Below are 18,352 nucleotides of genomic sequence, written 5' to 3'. Positions count from 1 at the left end.
AGTTCCTAGCTCATAGTAACCGGCAATATATTCTCATAACAAAATGGAATCTCCATGGAAGATCAGCAAGTTCAACCAACAGATCCATATAAAAGAGTCATGGACTCATCCGTTGAGGACCAGCAAGGTCAACAACCAGATCCACACCCGAATTCAGAAAACAACTCTTACTCCTTGTTCCAATATCTTCCAATGTGGGTATCTTTGGTGACCCAGAGCCCGAGCACCGTATGGTCAGCACCCTCTAGGATCCTTCGCAGGTCACCTGGCGCTTCACTCATAGGCCGCTTCCTTGGTCCCTCATCCACCGTACCGAAAGCTCACCATTTAAATCGAACCGAGGCTGGTCAAGACCTCGGCCGACCTTGCTACGCGAGACGTCCTCCATTGACTCTCCGTCACAGCAGTTGCAACTTTATCAGTTAGGTCTCCACGACCTTAATCACAAGACGGTCAAAATGCTTCCCTAGCATTCTTGACATAAAATAGTCATTTACAAACAGGTCACAAATACAGTTTCTATATTGAACTCTCGTCTTTCCACATTATCCCTCATCAATCCACATTACTTATTCCACATTCCATTCATATGTGTACTCATTCTCATCCAATCACATCATTTTTCATCTCATCACCTCAGATTCATTCACATCACATATCATATATTCACATCCCAATTCACATGTCATCACATCTCATCCATTCACTCATATCGACGACACATCATTTCACATACACATTCGCATTCATTATTCTACATACACATCCACATTCGTACATCCACATCATACATCCAATTCCACATCCGCATTCATACATACACATCCACATCCATACATCCACATCCACATTCATACATCCATATCCACATCCACATCCATACATCCATTTCCACTCCACATCCACATGCATACATCCATTTTCACATCCACATCCACATTCCATATCTACATCTACACATCCACATCCATACCCATATCCATACATCCACATTCACATTCACATCCATACATCCATATCCACATTCCACATTCATACATCCACATCCACATTCACATTCATACATCCATTTTCACATCCTCATTCATACATCCACATCCACATACATACTTCCATACATCCACATCCATACATCCACATCCACATCCACATCTACATCCATACATCCATTTTCACATCCATTTTCACATCCTCATTCATACATCCACATCCACATCCACATCTACGTCCATACATCCATTTTCACATCCACATTCATACATCCACATCCACATACATACATCCACATCCGCATCTACATCCATACATCCACATCCACATCCACATCCACACATCCGCATCTACATCCACATCCACATCCACATCCACATTCACATCCATACATCCATATCCACATTCCACATTCACATTCATATATCCACATCCACATCTACATTCATACATCCACATTCACATCCATACATCCATTTCCACATTCCACATTCATACATCCATATCCACATTCACATTCATACATCCACATCCACATCTACATTCATACATCCACATCCACATCCACATTCACATCCATACATCCATATCCACATTCCACATCTACATCCATACATCCACATCCATACCCACATCCATTTACATCTATCTAATTCTTATCACATCTTATCACATCTATTTAAAGAATGTAGGAGAATTCTAATTTTTTGATATAAAGATTCTTTACGCATCTAATTATGCATAAGACAACTTTAGTAGGAATAACACTTTTATAAAAATCCTTTTATGCATCTATTTAGGCATAAGTTCAATTTTAAGGAAAATAACACTTTCGAATTAAAAATAAACCTTTTATGCATTTTACTATGCATAAATTCCATTTTAATGAGAATAACACTTTCAAAATAAAAATAAATCTTTTATGCATCTAGCTATGCATAAATTCCATTTTAATGAGAATAACACTTTCAAAATAAAAATAAATCTTTTATGCATCTAATTTTAATTTCAATGAAAATAATACTTTCGAAATAAAAATAAATCTTTTATGCATCTTTTTATGCATAAAATCAATATTGATAAGAATAACTCTTTTGAATTAAAAATAAAATTCATTATGCATCTATTCATGCATAAAATTAAAATTGATGAAAATAACTCTTTTGAAATAAAAATAAAATTCTTTATGCATCTATTCATGCATAAAATCAAAATTGATGAAAATAACTCTTTTGAATTAAAAATAAAATTCTTTATGCATCTATTTATGCATAAAATCAAAATTGATGAGAATAACACTTTTGGATTAAAATAAATTCTTTATGCATCTTTCCATGCATAAATCCAATTTAGTAAAAATTACACTTTTAGAATAAAAGAATTTCTCTTATGCATCTAATTTATGCATAAAATCCATTTATGATGAAAATCACACTTTTAATATAAAAAAATATCTTTTATGCATATGTTTATGCATACAAATCATTTATGATGAAAATCACTCTTTTAATATAAAAGAATTTCTTTTATGCATCTATTTATGCATAAAAATCATTTATGATAAAAATCACACTTTTAATATAAAAATATCTTTTATGCATATGTCTATGCATACAAATCATTTATGATGAAAATCACTCTTTTATCACTCTTTTAATATAAAAGAATTTCTTTTATGCATCTATTTATGCATAAAAATCATTTATGATGAAAATCACACTTTTAATATAAAAAAATCTTTTATGCATACAAATCCTTTATGATGAAAATCACTCTTTTAATATAAAAGAATTTTTTTTATGCATCTATTTATGCATAAAAATCATTTATGATGAAAATCACACTTTTATAATCAAAATAACAATTTTAATATACTTCCTTTTATGCATGGAATTTAATTCTAAAGAAAGTAACACTTTTTTAATAAAATATTTTTTTTTGTATGCATTTTCTTATACCTAGGATGAAAATTAACACTTTAAGAATACATATACAATGGGAATTACTCTTTTTAAATTAAAAAAAGTAAAACTTATTTTTCATAATTTTAGAAAATTTTGCCATAACCTCCTTTGTATGGCTGACCATTTTTTAATTTTTAATTCTCTAAAATTAATTAGAAGTTCACCAAGAGTATTTAAATCATTCTAATGTAAACATTTTCTACTTATCAAAGAGAAACATTATGAAAAACTTGATTTTATCCATTAATCATTCATCTAGGATAAAGAATGGTTGGATTTACTAAAGAAGAGAGGGGAATGCCTTTTTTCAATGAGGCATAACATCATAATCATTTTAGAGAAGACAAAAATCATAAAAACCATAAAATGAAATAGAAAAGAGAAGAATCTCCAACTTACAAGGAGAATTTGAGAGCTTTCCTTTGGCTTGATGGTTTGAGGGATCTACTCTTGTTTGAAACAAGAGTGGCCACCAATCTTTAGAAGAGGGAAGGTCAAAAACTAATGAACTATGAGTAAATTCACAGTTTTTGGCTCTTGGGAGAAGCAGGGTAACAGTGCAAAAAACACTATTAAGCTTTAACAAAGGGGGAGACTTCTATTTATAGAATAAAGTGAGCCTCTAACCAAGCAAACTAATTCTAAAATTTTTCAAATCAGTTTGGTCAATTTTTGACCATTTTTAGGTCAGTTTAGCTCACTTTTTGGATCTAGTTGAAATAGGAGAGAGGAGAGATAAAAATATCTCATTATTCGGGAGTTTAAAACTCTCCCCCACATGTGAAATAGGCGCCTCCTTCATGAGGGGAATTCCCCCATATTGAGGTGTCAAAATGCATCATTTCTTCTAAGTATCTCTCTTTTTTAACTAATAACCTTGTCCTTATTCAACTCTTCATCTTATGTGAGTATTTACTCATTTTTGGGAGGATTTTCTTTATTTCTTCCATTCATCTCCTCCACACATTTGGATGAATCTTATTGGCCCATAGGAACCTTAATTTAAAATTTTAAAAAAATCTTGACCCTCAGGATAAGACCTCTTGAACAGATTATACTTGATTTCTAATGCACCTTCTGAAAATCTTTTTGAACTTCTGTTTTGGGGGAACTTATTTTAATAAGAAGAGATATTTTTCCATCCAAAAATATTTAAAAACTGAATTACCACTCTCTAGAAGATTTTCTCTCTCTAGGCCAAAACTGGTAGAAACAAGATCTTTTATATTTCTGAAGAGGGATTTGACTACAGGAGAAGATACTGGACATCCTGAGAGGCTGGGGAGGAATCTTACAATAGCCTTGATCCACAGATCAATTCGAAGGGTCTATAACTTAGTTTCAGATTTGGCAAAAAATTTGAGTGTATTTTTCTAAACTGGTCACACCTTCTTTCCTCGAAATTGACGAAAGAGTTTGGTCTTGGTCATAGTCTGATTCAAGGTTTGAGTCGGATAAGATTTTTCCTGAACTATCTTTCTCGAAAAGGTTTGATAATTCAATTACTATTTTACTGAATTTCTTTCTTTGAATATTCACTTAACTGATTTCTAAATTAGTTACAAATTTCAATGAGAAATAAACTAATCATTTATGTGAATATTTCGATCTCTATAGATTTTCTTAATTTTCTTTTTACAATCTCTGTGAATATAAAACGATAGAAATTTCTCTCTTAGAGTATTTAATTATTCATTTATCAAATACTCATAGAATTTAAACATAGAATTTAAGAGAATTCTAATTTTGATATGAAAATTCTTTATGCATCTATTTATGCATAAAAATCAACTTCAATGGGAATAACACTTTTATAAAAAATCCTTTTATGCATCTATTTATGCATAAAATCAATTTTAATAGGAATAACACTTTTAAAATAAAATGAATTTCTTTATGCATCTATTTATGCATAAAAATCAATTTTTATAAGAATAACACTTTTATAATTAAAAAATTCCTTTATGCATCTTTCTGTGCATAAAAATCACTTTCAAAATTAAAAAAATCCCTTTATATATCTTTCTATGCATAAAAATCAAATTTAATAAGAATAACACTTTTATAATAAGAAAATTTGCTTTATGCATCTTTCTATGCATAGAAATCAAATTTAATAAGAATAACTCTTTTGTAGTAAAAACAATTCCGTTATGCATCTTTCTATGCATAGAAATCAAATTTAATAAAAATAACACTTTGTAATAAAAAAATTTCCTTTATGCAACTTTCTATGCATAGAAATCAAATTTAATAATAATAACACTTTTATAATAAAAAAATTCCTTTATGCATCTTTCTATGCATAGAAATCAAATTTAAAAAGAATAACACTTTTATAATAATAAAAATTCCATTATGCATCTTTCTATGCATAGAAATCAATTTTAATAAGAATGACACTTTTGTAATAAAAAAATTTCCTTTATGCATCTTTCTATGCATAGAAATCAATTTTAATAAGAACAACACTTAAATAATAATAAAAATTTCTTTATGCATCTTTCTATGCATAGAAATCAATTTTGATAAGAATAACACTTTTATAGTAAAAAAATTCCTTTATGCATCTTTCTATGCATAGAAATCAAATTTAATAATTAATATCAGTGATATCCATGCATATTCATAGGTGAATATGTACATGGAGTAATTAGAATATTTCTTTTAGATGTAAAAATGGTGGGAATTACTCTTTTGGAATAACATAAAAACAAACTTTCTTTTTCGTAAAATTCTAGAAAATTTTGCCATAACCTCCTTTGTATTGCTGACCATTTCTCATTTTTATCTTTCTATAATTAACTTAATTAACCCAATTTAGAATTATAGAACTCTATTCTATACAATTTTCTAAATTTAAGAGAGTAAATAATAAGAAGAGTTTAATTAATCCCTTAGTTAATCTTTCTAAGATTAAGAAAGGTTGGAATGTAAAGAAGAGAGGGGGTGGCCTTTTCATCAAAGGCATAGCATTTGAATTTAATTCAATCACCTACAATTCATAAAAATCAAGAAAACCATAGATTTTTCATTAAAATTTGTAAACAAAGTAAGAAAATTAGCTTACATGGAGCTTGTAAGCTCTCCTTTGGCTTGAGGTATTGAGGGTTCTACTATTGTTTGAAGCAATAGTGGCCACTAATTCACTTTGGAGAGGATTAGGCCAAAAACAATTGAATTATTAAAAAATTCAATGTAGATGGCTCAGGATAGGAGCAGAGTAACAGTGCATAAAAATTAAGAAAACCATAGATTTTTCATTAAAATTTGTAAACAAAGTAATAAAATTAGCTTATATGGAGCTTGTAAGCTCTCCTTTGGCTTGAGGTATTGAGGGTTCTACTATTGTTTGAAGCAATAGTGGCCACCAATTCACTTTGGAGAGGATTAGGCCAAAAACAATTGAATTATTAAAAAATTCAATATAGATGGCTCAGGACAGGAGCAGAGTAACAGTGCATAAACACCATTAAGCTTTTACAAAGGGGGAGGCTTTTATTTATAGGAAAAAGTGAGCCTCTAACCAAGCAAACTGATTCTAGAATTTTCAAGATCAGTTTGGTCAATTTTTGACCATTTTTGGGTCAATTCAGCTTACTTTTTGGATCTAGTTTTGAAAAAGGAGAGAGGAGAGATGAAAATATCTCATTTTATTGATTAAAAATTGGGGGTAATGATGAGAAAAAGGCACCTACTTCATGAGGGGAGATCCCCACACTGAGGTGTCAAAATTTAATTTTTTAATTCTTTTCTTTGGTCCTTAGTCCACTCTTCATTTTATGTGAGCATTTACTCATTTTTGGGGGGTTTTCTTTTATTCTTCAATTTATCTCCTCCCTGCATTTGGACTGATCTTATTGGTCCATAGGAACCTTAATTGGACCATAATCCATAAATTTTTAAAAATCTAGACTCTTAGGCTAATGTCCTTTATACCTATTTTCAATTAATTCCAATTGCACATTGGAAAGTTCTTTTTGAGTTTCTGTTTTAGGGAAAACCATTTTAGACACTAGGAGGATTTTTATATCCAAAAATATCTCAATTTTGAATTACCTCCCTCTAGACATTTTCTCTCTCCATGCCAAAACAGGATCTTTCTTTTATTTCAGAGAGGGGAATAATTATAAGATCAGAAGGGGAGGTTCTTACACCTGCACACCTTAAAAGCTGGAGGGAGGAATCTTACACTTTGGGTTTTTGTGCTAATTTTTTGTGTGCAGCATCAAGCTTTTCTTACTTGTGTTAATCATTATCATTGGCTTAATCTCATGCTTAATCACCATGATTAATCTACACTTCTTTCCACACTAATCTGTGCCAAACTCTATTTTACCAACATGGTATCCGAGCCATAATCAATAGACCTCATTACTAATTAGTAATCCTATTTAGTGATAATCTTATTCTTTCCTCTATGCCTAGACACCCCCTATCAATGTTTTGCTTTGTTCTCCCTCTATAAAGCATTATTCTCTAAGTTTTTTTATGCATATTGAAGATACACAAAGCTATATCGTCACCTCAAAGGTCTCAACCCAACTCAATCAAGCAAAGGTGGCAATAATCAACATAAACACATCATGGAAAATGTAAAATAGGCACCTCCTCTTCGAGTGGGTTCAATTCCTCTTGGGCATCTTGTAGTGGGTCTACATGGAGTGCATTGCCCAAATCTTAAAGCAAAATGATCACTGATGGTTGGTGAGAATTAAAGGTTTTGTAAATTTTCATCAGTATTTTATAATTAACATTAAATTAGTGTTAATTAAGTGCTTTAAGTCTCATCATTGAGGATTTAATTCAAACATTGGGGAGTTGTTATTGCAAGCCATTGCATCATTTTTTAAAACCCCCTTGATTTAGTGCTTCATTTGCATCCTCCAAAACCCACTAGTTTTGTGCCTATCTTTCATGGGGGAGTTTACTAATCATGTTTAAATATATCATTAATCACTTAATCTCTATTATCAAAGAATTAGACATTTTCCTATTTAGCAAAACCAAAGGGCAAGAGCTTCCTACATATCAAGAATACCATCCAAGGGTAAATCCAAAAGCTTTAAAAAAAAGGGCCACATTACTATCACTATGCTCCTGCTATGGGCCTCTCAAAGTTCTTCAGTTGCAATATGCAACTCTACCTTGTTGAAGGAATAAGCAATGAAGAGGAGCACAAGCTAACAAAATGAGAGTCAAACATGTCATACATGATTACCTATAGTAACTTACCAAATAGTGCTTATAAATACTTTTGCACTTACACAAAACCTATAGTCTCCAACATAACAATACTATAAACCTATTATATTGCAATTATAATAACTAGAGAAACTTACCTATAGCAACCTATTAAACTTGGGATAGACTATCAAAACATGATTAGGTAAGTTTTTGCAGGTATGTATGGAAGTTTACAATGACCAATTTCCTTATGGGAAAGGGATATTGGGAATTCATCATAAGTGATGAAAAGGAGCCAAAGATTGCCGAAAGTTTACAGGTATAAATCTAGATGTGTCTCACTTGTTTGGATGTATTGCATATATGCATATTCATGAAGGTAACATCCACATCCACATCCATACATCCATTTCCACATCCATATCCATATTCATACATCTACATCCACATCCACATTCATACATCCACATCCCCATTCACATTCATACATCCACATCCACATCCACATCCATACATCCACATCCACATCTTCATTCATACATCCACACTTCCATTTCCACATCCACATTCATACATCCATATCCCCATTCACATTCACATTCATACAGAATAAAATCATTTATGATGAAAATCACACTTTTAATATATAAAAAATATCTTTTATGCATATGTTTATGCATAAAAATCATTTATGATAAAAGTAACACTTTTATAATAAAAATATTCTTTTATGCATTCTTTTATGCATAGAAATCAATAATGATAAAAGTAACACTTTTATAATAAAAATATTCTTTTATGCATATAAATCAATAATGATAAAAGTAACACTTTTATAATTAAAAAAAATATTCTTTTATGCATACCTTTAAGCATAGAAATCAATAATGATAAAAGTAACACTTTTATAATAAAAATATCTTTTATGCATGCCTTTATGCATAGAAATCAATAATGATAAAAGTAACACTTTTATAATAAAAATTATTCTTTTATGCATCTTTCTATGCATAAAAATCAATATGATGAAAGTAACTCTTTTGTAATAAAAAAATATACTTTTATGCATAAAAATCCATAATGAAGAAAGTAACACTTTCATAATAATAAAAATTATGAATAAGTATCATTCATAGAATTTAATTCTATTGAAAATCATTCTTTTATAAAAATTAATCAATATGCATCTTTCTATGCATGAATGAAAATGACACTTTTAGAATACTCTAACGATGGGGATTACTCTTTTTGATTAATAAAAGATGAAATTTATTTCACAAATTTTCAGAAAATTTTGCCATAACCTCCTTTGTATGGTTGACCATTTTTTAATTTTTTACTCACTAAAATTAATTAAAAGTTTAGCAAGAGTATTTAAATCATTCTAGTGTAAACATTTTCTACTTATTTAAGAGAACATTATGAAAAAACTTGATTTTATCCAATAATCAATCATCTAGGATAAAGAATGGTTGGATTTACTAAAGAAGAGAGGGGAATGCCTTTTTTTTAATGAGTCATAACATCATTTCATTATTATAGAGGACAAAAATCATAAAAAACCATAAAAGAAATAGAAAAGAGAAGAATCTCCATTTTACATAGATAATTTGAGAGCTTTCCTTTGGCTTGATGGTTTGAGGGTTCTACTCTTGTTTGAAACAAGAGTGGCCACCAATCTTTTAGAAGAGGGAAGGTCAAAAACTAATGAATTATGAGTAAAATTCACAGTTTTTGGCACTTGGGAGAGGCAGGGTAACAATGCAAAACACTATTGAGTTTCAACAAAGGGGAAGGCTTCTATTTATAGGAAAAAGTGAGCTTCTAACCAAGCCAATTGATTCTAGAATTTTCCAGATCAGTTTGGTCAATTTTTGACCATTTTTAGGTCAGTTTTGCTCACTTTTTGGATCTAGTTGAAACAAGAGAGAGGAGAGAAAAATATCTCATTATTTGGGAGTTTAAAATTCATTCAAGCATGTGAAATAGACGCCTCCTTCATGAGGGGAATTCCCCCATACTGAGGTGTCAAAAATGCATCATTTCACCTAAATCTCTCTCTTTTTTAACTATTAACCTTGTCCTTAGTCAACTCTTCATCTTATGTGAGTATTTACTCATTTTTGGGAGATTTTTCTTTTATTCTTCTATTTATCTTCTCCCTACATTTGGATGAATCTTATTGGTCCATAGGAACCTTAATTTAAAATTTTGAAAAAATCTTGACCCTCGGGATAATGCCTCTTGAACAGATTATACTTAATTTCTAAGATGAGATATTTTTCTATCCAAAAATATTTAAAAACTGAATTACCACTCTCTAGAAGATTTTCTCTTTCTAGGCCAAAACTGGTAGAAAGATCTTTTATATTTCTGAAGAGGGATTTGATTACAGGGGAAGATGCTGGACATCTTAAGAGGCTGGGGAGGAATCTTACATTCTCCCCCACTTGAAAAACGCGAGACTCGCCGTAATCTTGCAAACTAGGGGTAATCTCGCAATAGATCGGCTTCATTCTTTACCAATAATTCTCTGAGAATTCTGTTCCTGAAAATCTTTTCTCGAACATCAAGAATTTCTTCAGGTTGGAGTTCCATCTGCCCTTGGGTTGAAGAGGTTAGGATTTCATCACCAAGCACATGATTTGGGCTTGGCACATATTTCTTTAGAAGGCTTACATGAAATACATTATGAACTTTGAGATGAGAAGGCAGAAGAACCTCGTAGGCTAAGTCACCTACTTTCTTTGTAATAATCAAATATGGCCCACAATATCTGGGGGATAACTTCTTGTACTTCCCAAGAGATAAAGAACTTCTTTTGGGCCATACTCGAATGAAGACCATATCTGTTTCTTTGAATTCTCTGTTTGTCCTCTTCTTATCTACATATTGCTTTTGTCTATCTTGGGTAGCTTTTATATCTTTACGAATTGCCTGCATTTGCTGCTCCATGTCATCAAGCATTTGTCTGGACATCTCAACCCTAATCAATGGGTCGGACCAAGTTAATGGAGTTAAGCAATCTTGTCCATACAAAGCTTTGAAAGGGCTCATCCTAATACTTCTATGATAAGAAGCATTGTAGGTGAACTCGACTAGGTGCACATAGCTTAGACACTTCTTGGGTTCCCTGCCACATAGCATGACCGAAGTATATCTTCGATTACTTGGTTTATCCTTTTAGTTTGACCATCGATCTCAGGGTGATAAGCTGTGCTGAGATCCAAGAAAGTTCCCACGGCTTCAATAAATGCAATCCAGAACCTTGAAGTAAACTTGGGATCTCGATCACTTACTATTCTTCTGGGTAGGCCATGCAAAATGAAGATTTCTTTGAGGAACACTCTGGCCACATCCACTACAGTGTAGGTTTCTTTTACTGGGATCAGATGGGCAACTTTGGTTAGTCTGTCAACTACCACGAAAATGGAGTTGTAACCTGATTGCACTGAAGGTAATCCAGTAATAAAGTCCATACTGATACATTCCCACTTCATCAGGGGGATGTCCAATGGATGTAACTTCCCAAGCATTTTTACTCTTTCAACTTTGACTTTATGGCATGTCAGACATTGATGTACATGATTCAGTACATCCTTTTTCAGACCAGGCCAAAAGAAGCTTTTCTTTACAAACATGTATGTTTTGATGAAACCTGGATGTCCTGCTATAAGGTTGTCATGGGCTTCAGTCAAAATTTGACCCTTGGTTCCCTCATCAATAGGGCCAAAGAATCTATCCTGCATGATCTTCTCTCTTGCTTCAATAATCAAAGGATTTGATACTACAGTAATTGCAAGCAAGGAGGCTTTTCTGCTGAGGGCATCTGCTACCACATTTTCTTTGCCTGGGCGGTACTTGATTTCAAAATCAAATTCCTGTAGGGTCTGCATCCACCTTCTTTGGCGCATGTTGAGGTCCTTCTGAGTAAAGATCCACTTTAAGCTCTGATGATCTGTCATCAAAGTGAATCTTTTTCCCAGTAGGTAATGTCTCCACAACTTTAAGGCATAAACTACTGAAAGTAATTCCAGGTCGTGGACAACATAATTCCTCTCATGCGTTCTGAGCTTTCGGGATTCATAGGCCACTGCATGACCTTCCTGCATGAGTGCACCTCCCAGGGCAAAACCACTTGCATCAGTTACTACCTCAAAGGGTAGAGAGAAATCTGGTAGCTTCAGAACGGGACTGGTTACCAAGGCAGTCTTCAGCTTATCAAAAGCACTCTGGCACCTAGTAGACCACTGAAATGGGGTATTCTTTTTGAGAAGGTTAGTCATGGGGGAAGCTATGAGAGCATACTTTGGTATAAAAATTCTATACCAACCAGTCAATCCCAAGAATACTCTGACTTCTTTCACTGTCTTTGGTTCTGGCCAATCTATGACTGCTTGGACTTTTACAGAATCTAGAGAAATTCCATCTTTGGATACCAGAAAGCCCAAGTATTCAACGTGGTCGGCAGAGAAAGTGCATTTGCTCTTTTTGGCAAAGAGTTGGTACTTCCTTAGAACCTCCAGAACTTTTCGGACATGAGTCTCATGGTCAGCTGCATTCTTTGAGTAAATCAGAATGTCATCGAAGAAAACTAGAACAAGATCATCCAAGTATTCTCTGAGAATATCCTGCATTAGGCGATTGAATGTAGCTGGGGCATTAGTTAATCCGAACGGCATGACAGTAAATTCATAATGCCCATAGCAAGTATTGATGGCTGTTTTCGGTATATCTTGATCATTGATCCTGATCTGGTAATACCCGGATTTGAGATCTATCTTTGTGAAGATCTAGGCTCCATTTAGCCTGTCCAGAAGCTCATCAATTCTTGGGATAGGGTACTTATTCTTAACTGTCAGTTGATTTAAACCTCTGTAGTCCACACAGAGTCTAAGCGTTCCATCTTTTTTTTTCTGAAAGAGAACTGGCGCACCCCAAGGTGAAACACTGGGTCTTACAAACCCTTGTTCTAACAGCTGCCTAAGCTGTTCCTTGAGTTCAATGGCTTCAGGGAACTGGCATTTTGTACGTGCGCAGGGCTACTGGTTGAGCTCCGGGGGTCAATTCAATCACATGATCTACTTCCCGGATTGGAGGCATTTCAGTTAGCTCTAATGGGAATAGATCATCAAATTTATTTAACCATTCTGGTTCTTTAGCCTTAAGCTTTGAGTCTATTGGGTTCATTTTGACAACATGAATTTGCTGCTTCTTTCTAAGTCCTTTCAACAACCTAGAGGCTTTTACTAACTGAAGGTCTTGGGATCTGGAAACTCTAGTTCCTTGAACTTTATTCCCGTGAAGATCATGGAAGGAAATGGTTCCATTGTGACATTGTGGAGCCAATCCATTCCAAGGATCCCGTCAAAAACTCCCAGAGATAAGACTTTGAACTGACAGTCGGTTACATTACCATCTAGATTAAACTGGATAAGATCTGTCTCATGGTGAGTGAAAAGAGTCTTCCCACTAGCCAATTCAACTTGCATAGGTTTCCCTGATTTCTGTTCTAAGACTAGCTTACGCAAGTATCCGGAAATGAATGAATGAGAACTGCCTGAATCAATCAAAAGCTTAAAAGGCTTACCCTGATATTCTGCTGGAGTATGGATGACTGAGAACTAACGGTGAGGTCCTTGGTTTTCAATTGCAGCAAAGATCTGCCCTCTTTCCTCTTCTACTACATCAGAAATTGTGATGCAAGTATCCGGAAATGAATGAATGAGAACTGCTTGAATCAATCAAAAGCTTAAAAGACTTACCCTAATATTCTGCTGGAGTATGGATGACTGAGAACTGACAGCGGTTAGGTCGGTTTTCAATTGCAGCAAAGATCTGCCCTCTTTCCTCTTCTACTACATCAGAAATTGTGACTACTCTGGCTGCTGTAGTCTGAGGCGGAACTCTTTCTCTTTGGTTGCCCCAGTTCTAGGAAGGAGTTCTGAGGTTACTTTGGACAGAGGCAAATGGCTGAGCTAGAGTTATTCTGGGGTTTCCTTGGCTTGGGTGAGAGACGGCGGACCCTGATTAGACTGGTATGAAGGGGTTGGTAACTGAACTCGGGTGTGAAGGGGTTGGTCTCTGAACTCGGGGTCCTTGACTTCCCTGTCCCCTTGACATGGTAGGAGTCGGGCAATCTTTCAGTTGGTGACCGAAACGTTGGCATCCAAAACATCGGTTTTCACTTTTGAGTTCATCCTTCTGATTTCTTGAAAGAGGGGGGCTCCTGAGAAAGTATTCTGGGGGAAGGGTCTTCCTTCACTTCGGAATCTTCTTGCATCCTGATTCTCATTCGAACCTTACTGTCTCTTCGGGGGTGGAAAGTTTGAAGTACTTCCCTGGGCTTGGAATCTTTTAAAGTTAGAGGGTGCAGGCCTTGGGGGCGGGACCTTTACTACAAAGGCTTTGGCAAAATCCTTTGCCATTCTTACTGCTTCAGCCATGGACACTGGCTTGGCATTTTTGACCACTATGTCCAAGGGTTCGTTCATTCCCCGAATGAACCTGGCCACCATGAGTTTTTCTTCATCTAGAGGTGGTGAATATTTGAGTAGAAGAGCAAAGGCCTGGTGATATTCCTCGATGGTTTTGCTCTCCTGCTCTAGCTCTAAGAATTTGTTCATTTTGATTTCCAAAAATCCAGGGGGACAAAATCTCTTTCTTAGATAGGTTTTTAGGTCGTTCCAGGACTGAGTATTTTTGTCCAGACGGTTGGTGTCAGAGTGGTTCCTCCATGCTACCCTGGCTATTTCCACTATTTTCAACAGGGCAAGAGCCATTTTGCTCCGCTCATTGTAGCCTGTGATGTCAAAATATTCTTCCATGGCTTCCACCCATTTCTCCACAGCCTCGCCCAAGTTCTCCCCTTCTCCTTTGAAGGGTCTTGGTGGCTGAGTCCTATGAAGAGCCTTGCGAACATCAAGGTCAAGCTCGTCATCTTCAGAGAGAGGGTCTGGCTGACGGCCACGGTTTCCTTGTCTCATGATTCTACCAAAAATTTATATATTATTGAATTTTTATTTTGATATCATTCACGAGATCCTAAGACTTAAGAAGTTCGAAAAACAATTTCTTAATAAACAAGACAATGATCTTATTGGAGATCTATGACATAAGTCCGATGTTGCAATATGTACATAGAGCAGCTCGGCTCTAGAATTCAAAATCTCCTTGGGAGTCGCATAAGACGATGGTACTGGGCCATAGCCATGCCCTGATACAAACGTTCACTTACTGACAAGGGAGCTATTATTTTCTCCTTAGGAATAAAACAACTAAGGAGTCTGTAGACTTGGCATGAAAGTCTGAAATTCCGAGGCGTCAAATGATATAGAATGACGCCACGCACCATTTTCAGCTTTAACAGAATCATAGCCAATGAGAGGTTCTGCCACAGCATTGCATGGCGGTCGCAAGAGGCGTGGACATACGAGGGACATACTGCCCTGCAAACCACTTATGCTGTAGTCTCTCCACTGGGTTAGGAAAATATAAATCCTTGAAATGGCGTGCGAGTCTTGCTCGGCTTGTTCGAGTTGAAGCGGAAGAAATGAGATGCTCGAAGGCGAACGCAGTCATATCTTGAGACTGGGTGAGGTCGGGAATACCAGATAAATAGGGAACTTCCATTTATAAAAACAATTTCTTTGATTAAAAATTCTTCATTAAAGAAGCTTACGGAATGAAAATACATTATGAAAATGCTTTTTCTGAGTTTTTATTATCAATTTCTGATAAGAATTCATTTATCTTTATTAGCTTTCAGCAAAGCTCTGATACCAACTGTGAGATCCCTCTACCCCCTCCACGCACCGGGACTCCCGGTAGCTGACAGAGCGGAAGCAGCCCCCTCATGCGCGGGGCAGGGTTTCTCACTCAGGGCCTCGCCCACGAATGTCCTGGCACAAGACAAGGCTAGTGGTCACTCCGAAAACCGAAACCGGGAAAATTTTCCATGCCCAAAAAGCGGAGACGATTCCACCATTTTGAATTTTCTTAACGAATTTTTCTAACGGGATCAATTCTAAACTATCCTTCACCTGAATAAACCAGATAGAAGAAAACTATCACTGATATAATTTGATCATCTGAGTAATCTCAATGCTTTTTTCCTAATCAAGATCAGGCAGCCGTTGATCCACTCAATTGAGAAATTTATCAGGGAATTAACTAGCTACTCGAATCCTAGAGTAATCCTAAGATTTTTCAGTTTGATTATTAAAACTATACTGATTCTAGCCTAACCCCATCCAGCCCATGGGTTAGCCACCACCCTACCACTAGAATCGGTGGAACCAAACAAGTACTCACCCACCCATAATTGAAATGCCTTTCTTAACTTTAGCTTTAGAAAACAGATACGCACACACTCCTCTTTAAAACTTTAATATAAAAATAATCCATTGACAAAACAGATATGATCACAGATTTCATAATTCAAAATTTCCATTCAATCCCTTGTTTCACAAAAACAGTACCACTCTAGACTCTCCGTTGGGACCAACTGGTCAGCAACGAGATCCAGTAACAGATTACAATAATCACTTCGTCTCAACATATATATATATATTTTTCTTGACATACGTATGGGTGTCCTAAGCACTGTGAGCCTGTGCATCGCTTGGTCAGAACCCTCCAGGATCCTCCTTAGGTGTCCTGGTACTTCACTCAGTGACCGCTTCATCGGCCCTCGCCCATCGTACCGAAAGCACACCATTTTTCACCATACCCAGGCTAGTCAAGACCTGGGCAGGTTTTTTGCCGCGTGAGCTGTCCCTCGAACACTCCCCGCCAGCTGTTTTGCAACCGAACTTCCCTTAGATAAACATATATGCCAAATGCTCCCTCCAGCATTCTGGCGTAAGACAATCCTTTAAGAAAACAGGGTTTCTATGCAAGTTTACAGTTTTGATTTGTTTGAAAACCATGAATAATCTTAAATCCGTATCTCGATACTTCTAGATCCAGGTATGAATTCCAAACAGAATTCCTCGAATTCTGTTAACTTGATCCTCAGATTAAAATCAAAAGTCTTAACTTAGTTTCGAATTCGGTGGGTGTTTTGAGTGCATTTTTCCTGAACTGGGCACATCGTCCTTGATTGAAACTGATGAAGGAATTAGGTCTTGGTCAATAGTCTGAATCAGAGTTTGGGTCTGGAAAGGTTCTTCCTAAACTTTCTCGAAAGGTACTATTTCAATTTCTCTTTTTCTAAATTTCTTTCGACGAATATTTGTTTACAGATTTCTAAAACATGAATTTCTTATGAGAGGAATAAAATAATCATTTATCTCGATCTCCGACTTTGATAGTTTAATTGAATTTTTTCATTACCATCTTAGTGAATATGAAACGGTAGAATCTCCTCTCACATATTATCTACTTATTCATTTTTTCAATTTTTATGAAAATTAACAGAGGATTAAAGAGAACCCTTATTTAATTATAAAGATTCTATATGCATCTAATTATGCATAAAATCCAATTCTGATGAAAGTCACACTTTTATCATCATAAAAATCATTTATGATGAAAATCACTCTTTTAACATGAAAGAATTTCTTTTATGCATACAAATCATTTATGATGAAAATCACTCTTTTAATATTAAAAAAATATCTTTTATGCACCCATTTATGCATAAAAATCATTTATGATAAAAATCACTCTTTTAATATAAAAAAATATCTTTTATGCATATATTTATGCATAAAAATCATTTATGATGAAAATCACACTTTTGATATAAAAAATATATCTTTTCTGCATATGTTTATACATAAAAATCATTTATGATGAAAATCTCACTTTTGATATAAAAAATATATCTTTCATGCATATGTTTATGCATAAAAATCATTTATGATGAAAATCACACTTTTGATTTAAAAAAATATCTTTTATGCATATGTTTATGCATAAAAATCATTTATGATGAAAATCACACTTTTGATATAAAAAATATATTTTATGCATATGTTTATGCATAAAAACCATTTATGATGAAAATCACACTTTTGATATTAAAAAATATCCTTTATGCATATGTTTATGCATAAAAACCATTTATGATGAAAATCACACTTTTGATATAAAAAAATATCTTTTATGCATATGTTTATGCATAAAAATAATTTATGATGAAAATCACACTTTTAATATATAAAAAAATATTTTTTATGCATATGTTTATGCATAAAAATGATTTA

The sequence above is a fragment of the Cibotium barometz genome, chromosome 51 (assembly GCF_041138505.1).
Source record: "Cibotium barometz isolate CiBa-2024 chromosome 51, ASM4113850v1, whole genome shotgun sequence".
In the NCBI taxonomy this organism is placed as follows: domain Eukaryota; kingdom Viridiplantae; phylum Streptophyta; class Polypodiopsida; order Cyatheales; family Cibotiaceae; genus Cibotium; species Cibotium barometz.
The sequence above is the reverse complement of the archived record's forward strand: the minus strand, read 5'-3'. Positions refer to the sequence as shown.